Source organism: Myiozetetes cayanensis, unplaced genomic scaffold, assembly GCF_022539395.1.
Source record: "Myiozetetes cayanensis isolate MyiCay16 unplaced genomic scaffold, myiCay2020 scf13, whole genome shotgun sequence".
Classification (NCBI taxonomy): domain Eukaryota; kingdom Metazoa; phylum Chordata; class Aves; order Passeriformes; family Tyrannidae; genus Myiozetetes; species Myiozetetes cayanensis.
In genome coordinates this window covers 16018319-16035795 of record NW_026086937.1, presented here as the reverse complement: position 1 = coordinate 16035795, position 17477 = coordinate 16018319, and the positions used below count along the sequence as shown (strand labels likewise).

The window sequence follows — 17477 nt, the reverse complement described above, 5'->3', positions numbered from 1 at the left end:
GTCCACAATTTCAGCTAATTTTGACTATGCGTGACGAGAAAATAGGAGGAGGTGTGATAAATGCTGCAGAGGTAGTAAGAAACAGAGAAGGGGAAAATAAGAAAGCAAGACAACAAGGTATCTGTGCATCTCCTTCCAAAATTGCTGGATCAGCCTCAAACTGTACCGGCACAGAGCTGTCCTCTGTGTCCTCAGTAAAATTACTGCGTTGCTAGCAGAGGCTATTAAAAAAAAACATACACCTGCAACTCAGCCACCACAATTCACAGTCCATCGGAGTGGAAATTAGGGGAAACAACAGAATTAGTAAAATCCTGTATTGCCCCCAACAGAATAGATTGTCCTGAATGTGGTGTTCCTTACCAGGTACAGGTACAACAGGCTTTAAGCTACATGGATGCCTTTCTCTGGCTGTGCACCCCAGATGCATTTTCTCTTTCTTTTCTCTAGATTTCTGGCTATCTGTGCCCTAGCTGTCTTGTCCTGTAGTCAAGGTCTCTGCCTCCATCTACTCTCATCTCCCTTTCTCTGTCCCCCTCCTTCAACCTGGACAACACTGCACCTCTTTTCAAAGCCTTTATTTTTAGAAGAAAATAAAATACATGAAATCTGAATGACTTCAAAACCATATTCTGGTGCTTTCTCTTGCTTCTCAGTCCACTATTGTTGTTCAGAGAGTGTACAGAGCACTATATCAAGTAATTGGGTATTATCTTCTGAACTGTAGTTCAGGTACTAAAAATAGCATATTGGTGACCATTTTGTCCCATATGCTTCCTTTACAAAAAGAGCTAAAGGCACTTTTTCAGGTTTTCCATGTTGGAACATTAGCTTCTAGCAGAGGTGTTATTCTTTTTGTGGTGAAAGCAAAATAAATATGAGCTGGATATGATCATCACTTCTGTGAAAGTTAATAAAACTCATTGCCACATGATTATTTTCTATCACCAGGTTCATACTTGCATGTTCGGGCCAATATGTCTCCACTGCTGTTGTTACAGCATTGCTTTGTTGTTCTACCATTCTTTATCCTCTGCCCTACAGGACCATGAAGGGCACTTACAAAATTGCTTCTCATTAAGGTAACCACCACGTGGGCCACTATTATCAAAATGGTTGATGGTTTTGGTGTTCAGCTAGAAACATGTCACAGGAGCCTGATTATCACAAACGATAAGAAACTGCCTTCTGCAAATCATGCTCTTACAAAGTGTATCACCTGGGCCTCCAAAACTGAGGATCCCAAAGTACTGGTCACTTTTTAAATCTTCTCTGTGCTGTCCACCATCAAGCAGATGATTGACAGGACTGGGCAGTGTTTTTTTCGTCTCTTATGTGGTAACTGGACGTGGTCCTGAAAAGTTGGCTTAAAGGCTTATTTGTTCAGAGCATCTCTTCCTGCTTACCCCTTTCTGTTTAGTTGCCAAGGGGCCCCTGGCACACTCCTTTATTTCTGAAAGTCCTGTGGGTTATTACCCCACTCCCCTCAGCATCAGGTCGAGCTTCTGTGCACTGCTGCAAGGTGGTCTCTTACTTTCTTACTGTTGAGAAGAAGGATGACCAGCTGACAGTAAAATTGCTTGGTGATGATGAGCCCTTGGCTTTGTTACTGTGGTAAAACATACATCGTTTGACAGCTGCTTGTGCATGGAAAAAAAAACATAGATGATTAACGGTTTCCTATCTTTTCTTGCTACTGATCTTCTTTGCTTATGACAGATGAGACTTAGATGTCTTTTTTTAAGTAACAGAGAGAGAAAAGGAGAATATTTAAACTTGTTTTCACCTAAGTCTTTTATGTTATCCTAAGGACCTTATTTGCAGTAGAGATTTTTGTCTGAATTTCAGCTCTCCTAAAATTATGAGACCTATCATTCAAATTTAAAAGGGAATGTGTATTCTTCCACTGCTGGATTTTTTTTTTTTTTTTTGTGCAAGAGGTTATAATGCTAATTTTACTTATTCAGAAATTAAAATAGCAAACAGTTTATATGAGGTGTTGATAATTACCTATATTACTGTAATGCTGTGACAGATGTTGGCAAAAAGAGGCAGAAAATGCCTACAGCTGTGCACTCCATGACATCCAGTTTATACTCAGACAGAAGGCTAACAGATGTTCTGAACTGTCACTTTGCCTAAATGTTTTTAAAGTCTAAGGACCTGCTTTATAATTCACTAGGGCCTCATTTGGTTTCACAGAGGTCCTCAGAATTCCCATCTGTGACAATTAATGTCGAAGACTTTTATAAATCAACCCCTGTCCTTATTAGCCCTCTGCTAATAGATATTGTGTATCTGTATACTCCCGAGGCTTCTATTTTTGTGACCTAGTTATTAATTTCTATTACTTGTATTTGGCATAACTCTTGTTTCGAGAAGAAATAGATTTGGATAATTTGAAAAATTTGTGATATTGGTTGACCTAAGAATACCTATGTTAAAATATTCTTTATTTTCTTCCTGAGTGCTATGGTCATAGCTGTAAAATGCTAACAACTTCAAACTACTTGTTTTCCCAAAGGAAAACATAAATCTTGGTGGTATCAAAACAGAGCACTTAAACAAGCATGTTCAGCTGCCAGAGATATTCCTGTTCCTAGAAAATATTCAGAAATAGTTAAAACATTTAAGGGGTACTTTAAAAAAATAAGTTTCATATATTAAATTATGCTCTTTAATTTAAAAATTGAGGTGTTATAGAAGTTTAAATGTTAGTATATGCATATAGAAAAACTGAGATTAAAAATAGTGTTCAGTCTTCAAGCTCCACCCAAATTTGCCAGCATACCTTCAGATAAGCAAAAAATGTCTCCAGTGTAAAGCAACTTAATACTTTATTGATAGTTGTCATTTCTTTTTAAAAGCTGGATTCCTGTTATACAGTAGTTTAATAGTTTAAATATTGTGCTAACATAATCAGTGTTTGGCCTCTTCTGTTCCCCAATCCTGTATAGAAGCAGAACTCCAAATTGTACATCTTTCTGGGTTTGTTTCTAAATTACTCCCCACACTTAATTACGAGGATGAGAGGGATGCCTTATTCCTCTTTGTTATAGGCTAAGCTCTCAGTAATCCCAAACAAAAGAGCCAGTTCTGGAAGATATAGGATTTGCTAGCAGGATTATGGTCTCATAGATAATGATGTGCAGTCAGCAGAAGCGAAGCTTTATTTTAATTCAAATAAGCTAGTAAACAAACCACTGACAAGTCTGCTGGTGAGAGTAACTGGCTTCTGTTGCCACATTGGCAGCTAAATTATAGAAAATCTATTATACCCTGTTCACCATATGTTTAATTTAATACAGATACAAATTAAACTATCCACAGTGCCTATTAAAATAACAATACATATTTTTTAAATATATGAATGTTTTAAGATACATTCCCCTGACCTTAAGAAGGGCAATGCTGATTTGGGAGACTACAGCAAAACACATGCTATAGTCAACAGATTCTCTTCAACAACAACAACAACAGTGATTTGAAAAACACAGAATATTAATAGTACAGTTTTGTAACAGATAATGAGGTTAATTGGGGTGTTTTACCTTCTAAGCATCTGCTCTTACACACTTCACTCCCCCTAGGTTCCTGGGCCTTGTATTTGATAGGAGTGCTTGATATCTAATCCGCTGCATACTTTTTAATTCAGTGCCAGCTACAGTATGAGGTTTTTGCCCTTTTTCTGCTGCAAATAACTATCTCTCATTTCTGCATATTCTCATTTATTAATGTTCTTTCAAATAACCTGAGTTTCTTGACCTGTCAGGAACCTTGGAATTGCTACTCTGTAATACTGGTGGAGGGTGTCAAATTATGCAGAGGGATTCGTGCTCAGGGCCTGTGTTGTTCAGAGGGAGAAGTGTGTTGTGGCCCATTATGGACCCTGATTTACTTGAGCTCTATAATAGGTAGAATGGAAAAAAATGAGAATAATAGGGGCAAGTATTGTGGGGGTCTGACTAAATGTGGATGTGTCCAAATTAACTGAATTTACCTCAGAAAGTCAGTCATTCACTGCGAGTTATGGGGATCAGCAGATGTTACTGTCATGAGGTGGTGATGGACTACTTGAAATCATACTGAAACCACCGAGAAAGAAATTAATTTCCCCAAATTCGCCTCTTATATCTTAAATAAATGATGATGAAAAAAAAGTGCCAATCAGAATATTGCCAGTGAAAAGCTCTCTGGACTTCACTGGGATCCTCCTGCCAAGACTCGTGCTCTGCTTTCCAGTTCCAGTCTGCTAACAGCAGAACTAAGTGTGTAATGAACACCAAAATTTTGAGAAAGGACATGTTTATAGGTTGTGAATTGTCACCTTACTCCATGGTAATATATTCACAATATAGAATTAAGAATCATGTTTCCCACATGATTTAGGATGTGAGAGCCCATGCAAACTCCATGTGCATGTGTGGAATTATGAGTGAAGGGAGACTCTGACTCCTTTAAATGTGCAACATCATATACCAGCCACTAGACTGTATTTGTATATTGTCATATGTATAGTGTATACCATCTGCATGGGCATGAAGAGTGCAGTGCAAAGTGTGTATATATATATGTGTGTGTGTATATATATACATATACAGTGTGTGCACATATATGCTCATTGTCTATTTATTTTATTTTTATTTACCAAAGCATTTTAGAATCAATATATTTGTAATGCAGACATAGCATACACAGGAATTTAGGAGTTATTGCTAACAAGTTTCGCTTAGTTGATAAATTCAGCTTTAGCATGTTAAAAAAAAAACCAAAAAAAAAAGTCCAGTTCCAAAGGAAGTTGTCATCTAAGGAACTGAATGTGTAAAGGTATCGAGTGCCAGAGATACTTGGACAAAATACATAATATTACCAGTGCAGTACTTTCTGCTTTTCATCCTAAGAGAAATTTATCTTATACCATGTGGTCATCTTTCAGTAAAGGTATATTTGGCACCACAGCTAGGCATAGCAAAAATATTGCAATAAATGTTCAGGTAATAAATGAACAGGCCTTGAGTCTCCCATAGCAATCATGAAAAAAACTAAACAGCTGAAAATTCTGAAATTTTAGGAGGCACATCTCAAGTTCTTCCATAGATTTCCATGCAGTGAAGGGCCTGCACATCCTGCAAACCTGCTGCTCCTCCAGAGCTGCTCTTGTGTGGTACAGCTTCTTTGCTTCTCAGTTACTGGATTTTCTACCGTCATATCCTGGAGGACTGGGGGAAGCAACCAAAAAAAAAAAACCTACTATTGGTGTGTTCCGAGACTTTGTGTGTTTCAAGGCTGCGGCGTGGTGGGAAGCATATCCATCATGGGAAACATGAGGAGTGTATTCTCTCTCCAGTATCCCTGGAGCACAGCAGTGCCCGGACAGCACACCACACTTCCCCCTCGTAGCTTTTTTGGCTAGAAAAGCGCGAACGTCGTTAAAGTGAAACCAGAGGGTGAGAACTTCTGGAAATGGTTGGGAAGCCCCTTTGATAGGGAAAGAAATCCTGGAGTTAGAAAGAAGTCCGCGGGGTTAGCGGCGGGTGGGCGACCGCTGCTGCGGGCCTCGTATCCGAGTCCAGCAACCTCCGCCGAGCCCGGGGCGAGGGGCGCGGGGGCGGCGAGACCCGCAGTCCCCACCCGGGACCGCCCGGGCCGCGTCCCGCGTGGCCGCCGGCAGCCGTGGGCAGGGGGTGAGTCGGGGCAGCCCGCTGGTATTAAACTTTAACCCTCTTGTCAGCGAGCCAGAATGCGAAAGAAGGGCTTGTCCTGTTCGGTGTTAACCTCAACTCCTCCGGGGAAGATTAACTTCGGAGCCCCGGGGCGAGGGAGCGCGGTCCGTGCGCGATGGAGTCCGGCAGAGGCTGTGGCTGAGCAGTGTCGGACACGGCAAGGGCAGAAATATTGGCTAGCGGTGGGAAATACAGCATCCTGGCTGCTCCCTCTTTTTTGAAGCAGCGTCAGTGCTTCAGTGCTTTGTCCTGGGTCAGAACTCCAGAAGTCTGAAATTACTCTTTTTCTGGACATAGATGTGAGCCAAACTCCGGCACTCAGCCGTTCTACGGGAGACCGTGTCTGGCAAACGCCTCACTGGTCTGTTCTGTTTGAACACCCAACTTAGAGCTATACCTACATACAGCCCCTTTGGGGTGATCCGTTATTTTGTCTATGCACCTGGATGCAGGTGGGGTTTTTTACGAGCCTAAAATGAATTGTGAAAGTCCAAATTCAGGATATTCATTTTCCCAGCCAGTTGGATCGATCTCTGCACAGAGGCTTAAGGGTACCAATGCCCGTGCGGGAGCCCAGCTCTCCGCAGATCAGGAAGAAAAACGCATATTGAGATGCGAATTTCTTTCACAGCCCTTCCAATCTGTGGTTCACTTTTTAACTTTTGTTTGTTTGTTTTTCCTTCCCTCCAGAAAGTATTAGTTACTGCTGCAAAGCATTAGAAAGTTGTAGCCACTCGGTCCACGCAGTGCTGATTTCGTTTCTGGTTATCTGCAAAATGAGCTTTAAGCCAATTTCGTGCTTCAGGCTAAAGAGAAGGATTCGTATTTCCCTCCTAGATGCGTGGCATTCCTGGAATCTCTTTGTCAGCTTGCCGTAGGATTTGCCTGCAAACTCTCTCCAAAATTTGTATACAACGGTTAAGAACGAGGTAGGATTTCTGAACCATCGGAATATTCTGGCTGGAAAGAAAAAGAGATATCATCTTTCACTGATAAGTCAGTATTAAACTACTCAGAACCTTGTTCCCATTTAACCCAGAGAACCACCGTAGGTAGCAAAATACGCATTTCCTGCTGATTTCTTTCCTTCACTGCTCTGAGAAAATACATCTTCAGGAGAAGCGGTACTTTCTTCGCTAATCTTAGGAAAGTTCTTACACGATTCCCTGAACTTTGGCACGTTTGGATCTTCTGTGCCACTTCAACCCCTCCACCCCGCTCCTCCTTTAACATGTAAAGGCTATTGCAAAATGACGGGAGGTTGGTTGAACTCTGTGCCCGGAGGTGAGCTCTGCCACCCTCCCCGCCAGCCTCCTCTTGGCGTTAAGCCTGGAAAGCAGAGCTCGCCCGTCCCCGGCAGCGCGGCCCCCTGTGCGGGGGCTGCGGGGCCGCTGCTGCGGGTGCTGCCGGCGGGGCCGCGGCCGCCGCTCCGCGGCCGCCCCGAAGAGGCTCCCCGCACCCTCCCCGCTCCGGCGGAGCGAGCTGGCGCGAAGATGTTTATCCTGAGATGGAAAATGGGTTGTTGAAAAACAAGCCATGTGCAAATAGTTTAATTTTCCGTTTTGATGCTTATCTTTGTCTCCCGAATTTCATCGGAGAGGCTTTAATTGGCGTGTGGGTAATAGTTCCTAAATAATCCCTTATTAGATGACTTCAGACGAGTTGTGAACCAATAACGTCTTAGTCCTAAAAGTGAAAGTAGAATTTGAAGGCTCAGGTCAGTTTTTGTCAAAGGGCTCATTTGAGCATCTTTTAGTTTGCTGAAAAAGCTAATTAAAGAACGTTTGAAGGTTAAAGTCATTATTCCGTGCTGTTGTCGTGCTACAAGTGAGCCGAGTTTTGTGAAAACACAAAGGGCAGAAGTCACAGAGGTGGATTACTGTCAGTCCAGGCTACAGAGGCACAGAGAACTGTGGCATTAATTCCTATAGAAAGGTAGACAAACACAGTCACTGACTAACAACTTTCCCGCAGAGCCCTATTGTCTAAGCACTTTCTTCTGCTTTGGGGCTCTCTTCGAGTTGCTACAGTCGTAACCAGATCCCAAACTAGGTAACCGGGCGACTTTCGGGCGCAGAATTTTTGACCTGTGAAACAATTTCCAGGACCAAAAAAAAAAAAAAAAAAAAAAAAAAAATCGTTGTGGGTCTTGGCGGTTCCCTCTAACGTTTATTTCCCTAACATTTCCCTCTAACATTTATCAGCGGTGCTAATTTATTCATTACTTGGCAGAAAGTTAGCAACGCACCAGAACTCTGCTGGAGCTCGCAGCACCCTCTGCACTCGCCGGCTCCCGGTTGCCGCTGCCCGCTGCGCTCCGCAGCCCGCGGTCCCGGCGGGGGCACACCCGAAACCCCGTTTTTGGGGGCGTCTCTGGAGGCTCTGGGGAACTTTGCGGGCGGCGGTGGCGCCGCGCAACAGCCGCGCAAAACCCGCGCAGCAGCCGCGCTGCGCGGGATCTGCGCGCCGCGGAGGGTGCTGGAGCGCAGGGACACGCTGCGAGCCGGAAAAATCCCGTGGGCTAATCCCGGCGGCTGTTAGCACCAGTTTGCGCCTTTGTGTGTGCGTGTGCGTGGACAGCAGATTGCAAAGCAAGGCACACAAAGATAGGCGCGCACAGGCACAGCCGGGGCTGCTCAGCCTCGCCTCTCCATCGCCCGCTGCCTTCGCGCTGAGCCCCTTTGCCCCGCTCGCTCATAAAGTCTGGATTTTTAGGTCTGGCCACGACTACAGATCTCCCCAAATTCAAAGAAACAGATGTTTGGGCTGATTATGGATGGGGGGAGGGGAGGAAGGATCCCTGCAGCTGCAACTCAAAATATATATTGATAAAATATTTCAGTGGTAATAAATACGCAGAGATCAGCTCGACCTTGCGAGGTCTTTATTTTAATTTTTTTTCCCCCATATACAAAAATCTTTATCAAACCTCTATTCTATGGCTTCAATAAACAGAACCCATTACCTCACGGCAGCTTTTGTTGGCCTGTATACAAGCGAGAACAAAATGGTTATTCAGGAGAACGCTTTCGATTTTTATTGTGTGTAGTATGCACAAAGAGCAGTGTTATTGTATTAAAAAGAACCATCTGTAGCAGAAACAATGGCATCAAATTATCTTTGAATACCCACTGCAAAAATATAAAGCTTTTTTATTATTCTTCTGCTGTACGGTGGGGGACAGAGAAGTGACTTTTTTGTTGTTGTGGGTGCATTCTTATAACACACACACACAAAATCAGCCATTTGGATTTTTTAAGCCATAAACGATTTTTTCCCCTCTTGTTCCAGGGACTGCAGTTAAAAGCTAGGGCTAGGACTTGGAGGATGTGTAGGCAAACGGAAGGAGAGCCGAGGGAAGAAAAACCGAAATGGATTCATTCTCTGTCCTGGATGGAGGAGGAGAGGAGAGGAGAAGAGAAGGGGATGTGCGAGCTTCCTTCAACTGCCTCTGTCCGGTGAAAAGTGCTCAGACCCCCGGGGCTGCGCCGGGCTCCGGAGTCCGCACGGACTTTCGCGTTGAGCTGCCAATCAAACCGCTCACAGCCACCACCCTGCTCTGGCACCGACATGTAAGTAGCTGCAGCACAACTTTGACATTCACAGTTTTTTTTCCCCCCTCCTCCCCCGTGACCTTTAAAATGATCTGCAAATGTAGCTTCCCACCTACGACCCGCCGCCCCGAGCTCCGCCGCCTTAACCTCGGGGAACTCGCGCGCGGGTTTTGGGCTCGGCTGAAATTGCGCGGCCGCGCAGCGCCGGGCGCAAGGCTGGGCAGAGGCGCTCCCGGTGCACAGGCTGCCTCTGCCCTGCCTTCCCCTCTCCCCGGGAGCACACGGCCCGCGGGGAGCGCTGGAGCGGAGCCGGGAGGCTCCCCCGCCGCGCCCCGGGGGTGTTTCAGGCGGGGCCGCTGTTTCGCGGAGCAGCGCGCAGCTCCCGCCTGCGCAGCGCGCATCGCTCCGGGCGGGGTGCACGGAGCCACCGCGACGCTCCCGGCGCTCCGCCGCGGGTTCCCCTGTCCGGGAGGTGGGTCCGAAGGGCCGGGGCCGTGCGCGGGGCGCGGAGCGGCCGCCGCGGGGGTTCCCGGGCGCGCAGCGCTGGCGGAGAGCCCGCGGCCGCCTCTCTCTGCCGCCCCCTGTGGGCGGCGCGGCGCGTTCCCGGCACGATCCCTCCGGCGGCGCGCGGCGTTCCCGGCCCCATCCCGGGAAAAAGGGGGATCAGCCCGGCGGGGCTCCCCGGGCCCCGCACGCCCAAGAAGGGGGTACACCGAGGGGGAGAGGCGGCGCATGGCCGGGCAGCGCTCCGCTGATAATAAATCATCCATACGTTTGACTGCCTTCGGATGCACTTGGGGCTGGGAAAGGACCGATTTTGACACCTGGGCTCATTATAATACCGTTTAAAGGGAAGCTCTTTTTAGTTACAGTTAGCAAAGTTGAGGTTGGATTTTCCCCCCTCTCTCCCCCCCCGCCGTCCCTTTTTTTTTTTTTTTTTTTTTTTTTTTGGTAAGAATTTGGTAGATAAAGGTTAATCTTGGGCTGAATGATAGAGCTGTGATTGACAAGAGAAAAGGTGTTGAGGGCAGGTCGAGCTGTCTTATTTACAGCCCACTGCTTGCTATAGAGCCTTTGTTAGGACTGGAAAGCTAATTTAGTGCTGATCAAAAGCACCACAGAGTTAAAGGACTGGTAATGACTGCTAATTTCATTTCAGCCTCATACATCCCCAACTGCTGTAATTAAAGACGTGCTATTTAAATACAGGTGAAGGGGTTTTGTAGTAGGGGGAAAGTGGGTAGCTGGTTACAATTTTATTTAGTGTTAATATGGTAAAAGTCCAACATTTCATTTATTATTTTAGCGATTTGGGTTTTTTATGCTCTTCTGCCCCTGCAGAGCGGGGCTGGGCGTCTGGGCCGGCCGTGCAGGGGCAGGGTGAGGACAGCGCGCTGCAAGAGAGGGATGCGAGCTCCCTGCTAGCGTGGGGTTATCTTATTTTTAATTATTGCCATCAAACGGCAGTCAGGAAACATCGGGAGCGCTAGGGAGAGCAGAGACGGAGGGACACGTGTCAGCTTTTAAGTGCCTCTGCGGAAGCTCGGGTCCTTATATTATTATTATTTTTAATTAAATTATTTTAGCACTCCACGGCTGGTTCGCTGGCTCTGAGACGATGTAATTTCACAACCCCATATAACAGTTTCTTTCTGGGGAAACATCAAAGGATTGAAAGCTCTACATTTCCGTAGTTGGTTAAAATTGATAAAAAAAAAAAAAAAAAGGAAAGAATTTAGCCTTTAATCTCTTTTTATCCACGACGACTAAAGATCTGTACTCGACCCCGCTCGGCTCCGGGCTCCCCAGTTTCCCCCCGGTCCCTCCCGGACCCCCCCGGGCTCCCCCTGCTCCTGCGGCCGCTCCGGGCGGGAGGCGGCGCCCCCTGTCGGCCGCGCCGGGGGTGCCCGCGGGGAATTCCGCGGGAGAGACGCGCCCGCGGGTGGAGCGGGAGCGCCGGGACGGGACCCATGGCGAGGCGAGGAACCCGCGAATGGAAGCGTCTTGGAGTCTCTGGAGCAGGGGGGTTAAAGTAAGCAACGGTGAGGTGCAGGCAGGGTGAGCGGATAGCCCGGCCCAGGAACCGCGGTCAGGGAAGCCGCCTCCAGCTTGTGGTGTTTGCTCTGTGGATTTACAAACGTGACCAAAAAAAAATAAATAAATAAAAATTAAAATGCCACGGATTTGTTTCTAAGCAGAGCTTCCCGTAAGCCTGGGTCTTATAGAAATGTCGGTGTGTGATGCTCTCCCGAGCCCAGGCAGAGCAGAGGTGCTGCTGCGGGACCGCACCGCCCCGGCGGGCAGCGGGACATCCCCGAAAGAACATCTTCTTTATTGGCAGCGTTAGGCACAAAAATAAGGATTAATTTTTCCTCGTTCCCAACTTCGGTGTTCCAGTGCTGTCAGCAAATGCCAGCCTTTCAGAAGCTCCTGCTTGTGTTTTCCTCCGAAGGTGTCTTAAGTAAGTCAGTGTTGACAGGTGTTGCTTGTGAGCAGCCTTGAACGTTTCCTTTTCATTAAGGAAACGTTTTCGAAAATGGCATATGTTTAAAACCCTAAGCCATAAAGTCGTATCAATTCCCCCCTCAAAAAAAAAAAAAAAAAAAAGGAAAAAAAAAAAAGAAGCAAAATAAACACCCCCTCCCCCAATTCTGCAAAAGGAAGAAGAGTTATTTTAAGTGAATGCCTGGAGTGCGGTTTTATTTCCTTGCTGTGGAGATGACAGATTTAAAAGAAACCTGGTGATATAAAACGATTAACCAAAATATGTGACGGGCTGCATTGTCACTAACTTTTTAGATTAATTCTCTACTTATTTTATAAGCATCTGCGTAGCTCTCTGTAGTGCATTTAACGGCGGTATTTGCGAGTTGTGGTAGTACCCAGCACGGTTTATGCATCTTGCGTGCGAAGAGAAAGACTAATGGAAACCAAATTATTTCTGCCAAATTGGGGTTATTTTGTATCTTCTGTTGACAGCCTGGATGGAAGTCATAACGCCACAGTTTCTCTATTAGAGGAACCCTATGGTTGTTGGTCTCACAATAAACTTTTCACTTTAGAAATTATATTGGAATAGATTTTTATGAAATATTATTGTTTGTCGCGCTGAGTATACTGACTCCATTCTTCCAGTTTGATCTCCGCTCGAGACTCCTAATAAGGCAATTCTGTAGTAAGAGCGCCCAAAATAAAGACATGGCATTTTCTATAAATAATAGCAAGAGCCCTGCACAGATTTCCTGCACAACGGAATTCCCAGATTTCCTCTACTGTTTCTTTAGTTAGCATGTGTTCCGTATATATAACTCCGAAATTAAGAAAAAATATACATCTGTATAGATCTGCCAAGCTGGTTATAAACAAGAGATATTATATGTCAATTACCACAGGAAACGGAAAAAATGCAGAGCAGTTGGTACACACGGTTTAACGTCAGGAGGCAAAAAATTTAGTGACTCCTGTCGAAAGGTGAATGATTAACCCGGTTCCAGGAGAGGGGCTGTTAGTCCTCCCCTTAGAAACAGCAGTTGTGAGGGGGCTGTAAAGGGGTCGTAAACTCCCCCCTCCGAAAGGCAGAAGTTGGCACATAAAGTCGAGGGTCCCGAGTGATCGGTTTAACCAAAATGCGGTTTTCCTGGGGGCTCAGTCCGTAACTCAGCTGCCCGGTTTTATTCCGCGGACTTTACTCCAGGGAGCAAATGCTGTAAATCTGGGATCGGGTCCCAGGCTTGGCAGACAGCTGGCATCAAGGGGGGGTCAGCTCTGTGCTCAGCTGGCAGCAAGAGGGGGTTAGCTCTCTGTTCAGTCTCGTTCATCTCCAGTTGGAGGAAAAGTGCATTTTTAGTTTATTTATGTCTTTTGGAAGGAGGGGTTTTTTGGATATCGGCATTTCCTATATCTCTTTCGAGCAGTGGAAGGGGAGAGTTGAAGAAAAAAACAGAAAAACAACCTCAAATGCCAGTTTCTCACTTCACCTTTTCTTGTTTTTCCCTTGAGCCTGTCCCTGGCACCTGCTGGTCTGAGCACCCGCAGCTCTACCCCTGCTCCTCCCGCTGCTTGAGCAAGCCCAGCCCGAGGGCACCCCCCCAGGTCTTTCTCCTCACAGTCATCTGGACCCACCGGGAAAGCTTCCACAAGGGCAGGCAGGGTGTTTGGACAAGTCCCGCTGATCAGTGATTTCCACGGAAAAAGGGTTGTGACACCCCTCGGACAGCACCCCACACCCCAACCCAACCCATCAGCGGTACAGGTCTAAAGCGTTTTTCTTGCCGCCGCTGGTCGCAAATACATCCGTGGCCTCGGCCCGGGTGGAGGATGTTCGGGGAATCAGACAGGCCCCCTTTTGCTGCTTTGGAGGAGCCTGATACTCCCTCGCCTCCCTCCCCTGAGCCCGGGCCTCCTCCGGCAAAGGCTCTTTCAGGTCTTCGGATGGAGGACAGTGGATAGACACATGGGAAGTGTTGTTGTTATTATTTATAGCACCGTCTCTCCGCTCCGATTGAGCGCCGTCTAAATATGAATTCACAGTATAGACAGCTAGTCTATAATTTGAATTAAAATCCTCCCAACGAGCCCGTCGCTGGAGAATTCTGAAATCACAAGCCTAAGTTGACACAATGAGCCCATGGTGTCAATAAACCATGGGCGAGATGGAGAGATTGTCACTCCAGACCATAACAGTTCTGAAAGTGTCATTACCGTCTGTCCTGTCAATGAGCTCCAAATTAAGGACTATGAGGAATAGCGAGATAAAAGTCACCGTCTTGGCTCCATTATGGGCGATCGTGTCAGTGATCTGAGAATCACTGGAAAGGACTTTTTTTCCTCTTTTTTTTTTTTTTTTTTTTTTTTTTTTTAAAGTACTTTTCAAACCATGCCTCTGGATGCCAGGGTTTGAGGTGCGCTGAGAGAAGTATCCTTGAAGCACCCCAGGCTGTGCCTCAGGCGTTCCCATTGAAACTGCCAGAGCTTCTTTGGGAAATGGTGTGAATTCAATGGAAGAGCCGGAATAATTCCATCAAAACTGTGCTGGGGCCAAAGAGGACTTCATTTGATTTGGGCGACACGTGTGATCCCATGAACAGACATTTTTTTAGACCATTATTTTCTTAAGTCAACACAAAGATGGTGAAGAGGAAAGGGGGAAATAAAATAGAAGCCTCAACTTTAGGAAAAGACAATACATTTGAGATAGCCCCTTCCAGGCATTAAGACTTTCAGAGAATGTCCCAAATCTCTCTCTCCTGCGAGCCTGAGAGAGTTAAGGGGACTTATTCAGGAATTGGAAACCTTCAATTCTGGATTTTTGTGCCTTTGTGGGTTTAGGCAAAGCAGTTAGCGTTCTTCAGGAGGGGTTTTGTGTTTAATATACATGAGTTCATTCAACTACAATGGGAAAAGAAAACTCATTTGTTCTTATAAAACTAGGAAGGAAAGATAACTTTAAATAGACTGCCAAAAAGGATCCCGCTCGAGGGTGTTGCCTTCCCGCTAAAGAGCCAACATTCAGCTATAATTTCACCCCGTTATGTTAAGCAGCAATTCCTAAGTTTATCCTCATCTATGGTCTTGATTTTCTGATTTATTTTTAAGGTCAGGTAAGAAAAAGTACGGGCTGCACTTATTCTACTATGGGAAAGAAATCCCGGGAGTGTGATTTTAGACGCAGGGCAAAAATTGCGGACAATTTGAAAAGGCTGTTGGCTATTTATGAAGAGTCCTGGAAGCCTGTTTGGACAATCGGGTTCTCCATTTATTGAGAAGCCCTTTGAAAGCTACTTCGAGAGGTGGTGTGTGCGAGTCGGCTTTTATGCTGTTTATTGCATACGTTAAACTCCTTCCAGGATCTGAGGTTGTTTTTCTTTTTTCTTTTTTTTTTTTTTTTTTTTAATTTGCTTCTTGTAGCACTGGACGAAAGTGGAGCTGCTTCTTTCTATTTTTGCTTCTCCCCCCTCGCCGACCCTCCTTTTTTTTTTTAACCTCTCGGCAGTGTGATTTTTACCGCCCCGGTCCCACAGTCCCGGCTCCCGCATGCGGTGGTCGCCGGCAGGTGCGGTGGCAGCGGGGCCGCTCGGAGGGCACGGGGTGAGATCGGTGGTGCGGGGGAGCCGCCCCCGCAACCCCCCGGCCCTGCGGTCGGGCCCGGGCCCGGGCCGTGCGCTCCCCGCACGTGTGCTCGCCCTGCGGTTCCATTCGGGGGAAGCGGGATGAAAGGAAAGGCCGGGAGCAGCGCGGGGCTCCCTCGGCATTCCCCGGCTTTTCAAGGGTCCTTAGAGCCCTTGAATGAAATTATTGGGCGAAATGGGGTCTTGGCGGGCCCGGCCGTGGCTCGCCCCCTCCTTGGTTTGTACATGTAATGCCACTTCTGAGAGCGACAATCGGGCTACTTGCTGGACAGGCAGGGACAAAAAGGAGATTAAACCGTTTTAAATAATAATAAAAAATATCCAAAACGCAAGCAGAGTGGATTACACTTGCTGCGGCGCCTCGGCTCCCCCCAAGTCCCCCTCACAGCCGCCCCGGGCCTCACAGGGAGGGTGGCCCCAGCCTCACCCGTGCTCGGCCCCGCCAAACTTCCCAAGCTTCCCTGAGCTCTTTCTTTCTGGGCCCGGCGGGGCTCCCAGGGTCTCCAGCCATCGCCATGAGATACTTATTTGGCCGAGGACATCCTGCATTTTCCCCACCTCGGGAGCGTGCAGGGACTGGGGAAGGCGGCTCGGGCCGCAGGGCTCCCCCGGCCCCTGCCCGTACCCACTCCAAACGTGGATTTTATTCTAGGGCATTCCAGACCGTATCTCCCCAAGTTTTCCTCGGCATGCTACCTCAAACTCACCATGTGATGACTGAAATTCCCCAGAGAGTGGGGTATAGTTAGTGCAATAGAACTTCCCTGACTAACTTCGGCTCTGGACTGCTACAGCATCAGAGGGGCGAGAGGAAATTTATCTGCACATTTTCGCCTTTGCCTGTTTTGGTGGGTTTTTTGTTGGTTTTTTTTTGTTGTTGTTGTTTTTTAACGTAATGAAATTAAAACTTTTGGAGCTCACAGTTGACATTTTGCAGAAAATTGAGTTATCAAGGCAGTAATTATTTCACAGGGAGATAAAACTCTCATAGCCCTAACTGTCAAATAGGGCCCTTTTCAGATTTTAATTACAAAATAAAATTAGTCTGCTCTTCCTCGGAAGGGTTTGTGAGTGGCTAAACAGAGCTTTCCCCAATACTGGTGGTCGTCAAACTCTGCTAATTAGCAATGCTGAGAAATTCCAGTTAACAAGGACATTCTCTAAGTCTCTGCAGGTTCCCTGCCGTTCGCCTTCATTTCCATAAGAAGATTAAGAGTGGAGGGGAACACACTCAAATGCAGATGCAGAAAAGAAGCGTTTTTAACAAGCATCATAATAGTAAGATGCTTGGCTAGTTCTCACCTAATTACTGCAAGTTAAACCTCTATTTGCAGCTAAGGACAAAAAATGGAGCTGCAATCTCCCATCTCCACAAGTCTGCTTAATAGTTTGCTTTAGATTGGTTACTAGTAGGTTCAGGAAAAAAAAATAATATGAAAATGTGTATATTCTTTCCGATACAGTTAACACGATAGGTTGTATCCTTAGGGCTTTTAGAAAAATCGGCGAGTATTAGAACAAAAAATATATTAAATCCTTCTAGTTAACATTCATTTTCTTTTTAAGACACTCATAACCTGGAAATAAGAATGCGTGTGCCGCAGAGCCCATCACTGAGAACATTTGCAGACTATTTGTTTAATGTAAGCACTTTTCATCTCCATAAATTATACCAGTGGCAACGATTTTTTAAATCCACTCAGATTAAACCATCCCTCCGCAGGCCTCCCTTCCAACGTGGCTGTATTCTTAGAGAGCAGTGGTGTTATTGTCATTAATATAAAAAGTCAGGGGCCATTTCATCTTTTTTTTTTTTTTTAATAATTTTATTTTATAGCTAGCTTCCCGGTCTGCCTCTGCTTCCGCCCACCCATGTGTGTATTCCCTGCTAAGCAAACATCTATACCCAGAGGAAAGGCGCAAAATGCCCCAAAAGAGCCATTGCCCTCACCTTATTTCCTGTAGTGGATTATTATGTATATATGACAGTTTATTGCATCGATAATTAAAAGCGTTAATTAAAATAGAGCCGTAAATACTCCCGATAGCACAATTGTTAGGCATTTCCCATC

General features: G+C 46.1%; 1 long non-coding RNA gene across 11 annotated transcripts in view; it reads left to right on the top strand.

Moving 5' to 3' along the window:
* LOC126636094 (uncharacterized) overlaps positions 1 to 17477 on the top strand; it is a 280135-nt gene that overhangs the window by 222810 nt on the left and 39848 nt on the right. For all 11 annotated transcript variants that reach the window (XR_007627898.1, XR_007627891.1, XR_007627897.1 and 8 more), the window contains one exon: positions 9015 to 9295. This is a non-coding gene — a long non-coding RNA (uncharacterized LOC126636094). The remainder of the gene's footprint in view (positions 1 to 9014; positions 9296 to 17477) is intronic.